Source organism: Anastrepha obliqua, chromosome 2 (assembly GCF_027943255.1).
Source record: "Anastrepha obliqua isolate idAnaObli1 chromosome 2, idAnaObli1_1.0, whole genome shotgun sequence".
Taxonomy (NCBI): domain Eukaryota; kingdom Metazoa; phylum Arthropoda; class Insecta; order Diptera; family Tephritidae; genus Anastrepha; species Anastrepha obliqua.
The window spans coordinates 107,690,350-107,695,068 of record NC_072893.1 but is presented as its reverse complement, the minus strand read 5'-3'; the positions used below and the strand labels follow the sequence as shown (position 1 = coordinate 107,695,068).

The window sequence follows — 4,719 nt, the reverse complement described above, 5'->3', positions numbered from 1 at the left end:
TTGTCGCCGTCGTCAGACGAGTAAGAGGAGACACAGGCAGAAGGGATTGTTTGTTTATTTTATGGTTTTAGAATTTAATACTTTTCGATGGGTTTCAGTTAATTTTTTTTATGCATTTCCGTTCGAATGATCCAAAGTAAAGAAGTAAAGTGCTCCTCGTAAACACAAAATGCCAATGGAAGCATAAAATTTTTGGGCAGAAAATACAACTTGCTTAATACATACATACATACATATGTATGTGTGTGAGTACTGAGTGTCGAAAAGCATTCAGAAAGGCAAACTAAAGTGGTGGAAAGGCATAGAGGAAAATATAATAAAAGAAGCTAATATTGGAAGCATTTAGGTTTCTCCATATCCGACGGGTGAATGGACATTTATATTTGTAGATACATACGCAAGTATGTTTGTATAGCAGTATCTATGTATGTATGTATATATTAATGCAAACACATCCATTTGCTCAAATTTATGCACCTAATATTTACATACATACATATGCACCCATTTATTTTCACCGCAACAAACCAACGCTGTCACAAAGCCTTATCTGCTCAAATTGCAGGGTTGTCGCCATGCAAAACTAGCCAACTTCCAGTGACGACGAATACAATTTAAAAACAATAAAATTCATGCTAACCATGCATTAGCATTTAACAACTTCACATCACTTTATTCATTTCCATTGTTGCTTTTGTTGTCGTTGTAATGGTTACGGCGCGGGTGTTGTTCGTGTGCTGCTCTTGATGATAAACAAAATTGACTTGGTTGATGACATCGGCGACATCAACTTATTTATGTGCCTGCATACATACAAACATACACACGCATACACACATTTTATCTGAAATGGGCACCACCGCACCGCTTAACGCACAACGCAGCAAGGAAGTGAGGTCGGCCGGGTGAGAGTAAAACTTCACTTTATTTCGCTTAAATATTAGAAATTAAATGAATGCAAGAATTAATTTGTACTTATTTGAAGGAAGTGAAGAGCGAGGAAGAGAGAGTTAAATTTGATTTTGAAAAAAATATATTAAAATAAACTACTCGTAGCTTTTGGAATCATGCATGCCCGAGCCGCTATTAATTTTTTTGTGCATTAAATGAAAGGGTAATAAAAAAATCTTACTCCTACGAGTTCTTCTCATTTACAGCTCGTTGCATTATTATAAATACAGTGAAATTCCCCATTACGGACAGTCCTTATAACCGGACAGCTCCAATAACCGGACAAATTTTGGGCTCACAGGTTTTTCATTCATTTTTTCATACAAATATCATCCTAATAAACGGACACTCTAATAACCGGACGCGGACAAAGTATTTCAAACCATTTTCATAAAAAAATTTCTCAACGGACAAAATTCAAAAATATCACAAGCAAGCTTTGTTGTTCATTATAAAAATGAAATAGGTGATTCCCCTTTTAACATGTATGTAAGAGTAGTTTTCCATTCAGTTTGTTAAGTCAGTTGCTTGCGAATGGTTGCGTTCAAAGTTCGTAATAATATGGCGCCGAAAAAGAAGTTATTTTCTATTAAAGAAAAAATGGAAATTATTAATGTTTTCGAAAAAGATAAATTATCAGTACGTGGAATTGCAAAAAGGTAAAGTGTAATGAGCCCAAAAATTTAATTGTAGGTACACGTTTCTTTTGCTTTGAAAGATTCAATATTGGCAAAACACAAGCTGCTGAAATCAATAAAAATAAAGAAAAAAATCGTTCTAAATAGGAGTCTGGAGTTAATGTTCATCAAAAGCGAAGCTTTCTTAAAGAAGGCGGCTCTGAAATAGACAAGATGTGTTTTAATTGGTTCGCTAAGGCTAGAAGTCAAAACATTCCGATTTCTGGTCCCATTTTGAAAGCAAAGGCAATGGAAATTGCAGGCAAACTAGGTGTACCTAATTTTAATGCTTCAGATGGATGGTTAAACAAATGGCGAATAAGGAATAATGTTGCTTTCAAATGCGTATCTGGTGAAGCTGCATATGTAAACCAGGATGGTGTCGAACAGTTTAGGACAAAACTGTCATCTCTGTTGACCGGTTACAAGCCTCAAGGCATTTACAACGCAGACGAAAGTGAGCTTTTTCTTCGTGCCTTACCTGACAAAACCCTCGCTCTTAAATCCGAAAAATGCGTGGGCGGTACACTATCAAAGGAAAGACTCACAATTTTATTCTGTGCTAACATGGCTGGAGATAAGGAGCTGCTTTTGGTTATAGGTAAAGCAGCCCGTCCTCGATCTTTTAAACATGTTCCAATCGCAAAACTGCCAGTGGATTGGAAGTCTAATAAAAAAGCATGGATGACTCGAGAAGTAATGTGTGAATGGCTGCAGCAGTTCTATCGAAGAATGAAAGCCCAGAATCGAAAAATTATCTTGTTTTTAGATAACGCGGCTTCTCACCCAAAGGAATTAAACTTAACCAACATAAAAATTATTTTCTTGCCGCCAAATACAACGGCAGTTAGCCAACCCCTTGATCAAGGTATAATCCAAAATTTTAAAACTTTGTATAGAAGCTTAGTTTTAAAACACTTGCTATCTAAAATTGACAATACAAGTTCAGCCTCAGAGCTTTCAAAATCGATTAATGTACTAGAAGCTGTGTATTTCATCAAAGCATCTTGGGATAAAGTGGAAGCCACAACCGTCCGAAATTGCTTCCGTAAAGCAGTATTTTTAGAAACTTATGAGGATCTTCCAGATTTTGATTCTGAAGATGATATTCCACTGGCAATCTATACTAGGCTTCAGGAAGGACTAGACTTGGCAAATGATTTGGAAGGTTTTCTCCAAATGGATCAAAATGTTTTCACTGAGGACAACAATATAGAAATTCAATTTGACCAACAAGATGATACTATGGACATAAGTAATTCAGAAGATGAATTTTCAGAAGAAATAAATGAGCCTATAACATCATATGATGAGGCTTTAAAACTTGTTGCGGGCTTGAAACAATTTGCAAAAAATTACTATGTAGCTTTTCAGCACATTAAAAATATCGAGAGTCACTTTGAAAATTAACATTTTAAATTAAAGCAATCAATGTTTAAGCAATCAAGCATAACCGAATTTTTTCAATCAAACTAGTATTGAAATGTAAAGACTTGTACAATGTACTTAATCGATATATGTATGTACATATATGTATTTATATGTAATACTAAAGTATGCAAATATTCTTTACTTCCAAAAATTTCTTAAATAAACTATGTACAGTATAATTTACATATATGTGTGGTATATATTTTGTGACTTCATCCCTTATAAGCGGACATCTCCCATAGCCGGACAAAAACACTGCGACGGTGAGTGTCCGGTTATAAGGAATTTCACTGTATATAACTATTTTTTTTTATAAAAATGTAGTTTCGTTACGACAGCAAAAACCATGTAACGCAAATGCGATGAGAAGATACATTGAAGACGAAAAAAGATCCTGTGTGGATGCCGTTCTGGGGCCTCCCGACATAATGCAGAAAGTAGTCTCGGCGAGGGAGTCTTTCCCGAAGCAGCAGAGGGATTGTTTTACTGGTCTCGACGCAGTAGACGACGGTCGCTGTAAGTGCGAAGGCATTTTGAATCCTACCTCACCCACCAAAAAAGAACAAAAAACAGCTTTGCAAAAAGTGCTTCCAATGTTCATTCAAATTCAACTATCAACTTTTTAACCAGAATTTTCAGAAGCTTCTAGTTGTGCAGTTTTATAGCCGATTGCATTTTAGTATAGCAAAGCGCAAGTTTCAAGTGAGTTGCTTTTCAACATTTTTTTTCGCTGAAGTGTCACGCCTTTTCTTTCATTCTTTTCTAGCATTCTAAAAACCTAATATTTTGGTTAACAAGTTTAAAACTTTAATAATTTTAGAAAAACGTTGTACGAAGTTTGAAAGCGTTTGTTGTAGTATGAAATACATTTATATTTTATAAAATAAAAATAGTGGTGTGCTTATAATTTTCCAACGCGAGTATATGAGAAGAAATTGTAAGAGTACGATTTTTTATTATTTATATAATATATTTAATTGGTGCGTACACCCTTTGTGGGTGTTTGGCCGAGCTCCTCCTCCTATTTGTGGTGTGCGTCTTGATGTTGTTCCACAAATGGAGGGACCTACAGTTTCAAGCCGACTCCGAACGGCAGATATTTTTTATAAGGAGCTTTTTCATGGCAGAAATACACTCGGAGGTATGCCATTGCCTGCCGATGGGCGACCGCTATTAGAAAAATGCTTTTCTTAATTTTGGTGTTTCACCGAGATTCGAACCGACGTTCTCTCTGTGAATTCCGAATGGTACTCACGCACCAACCCACTCGGCTTCGGCAGCCGATTTTTTATTACCCTTTTATTTAATAAAAACAAAAAATTATCAGTAGTCGTTCGGGCTACCATAATTCTAAAAGCTATTTTATTTGAATTATTATTTTTTTCTTTTCAAACTTAAATTTAACTCTCACTTCTTCGCTCTTCCCTTCCTTCAAATAATTAGAAATTAATTGTTGCATTTGAGTCGTATTTGGCAGCTAGTGCTCCTTTTATTGCAAAATACTAATTTGTTGTTATTTCCCGTATATTAAAAAAAAATTCTTGTATTCATTTAAATTCTAATATCTAAGCGAAATTAAATGAAGTTTTACTCTCACCCGGACGTCCTCACTTCCTCTTTGGGTTGTGCGTTAAGCGTTGCGATGGTGTATGCCGGTCGC

At 35.5% G+C, this 4,719-nt stretch overlaps 1 pseudogene; it reads left to right on the top strand.

Moving 5' to 3' along the window:
• The first annotated feature begins 849 nt into the window (after positions 1–849).
• On the top strand, positions 850–3,106 carry LOC129238328 (tigger transposable element-derived protein 6-like; annotated as a pseudogene).
• The last annotated feature ends 1,613 nt before the right edge of the window (positions 3,107–4,719 follow it).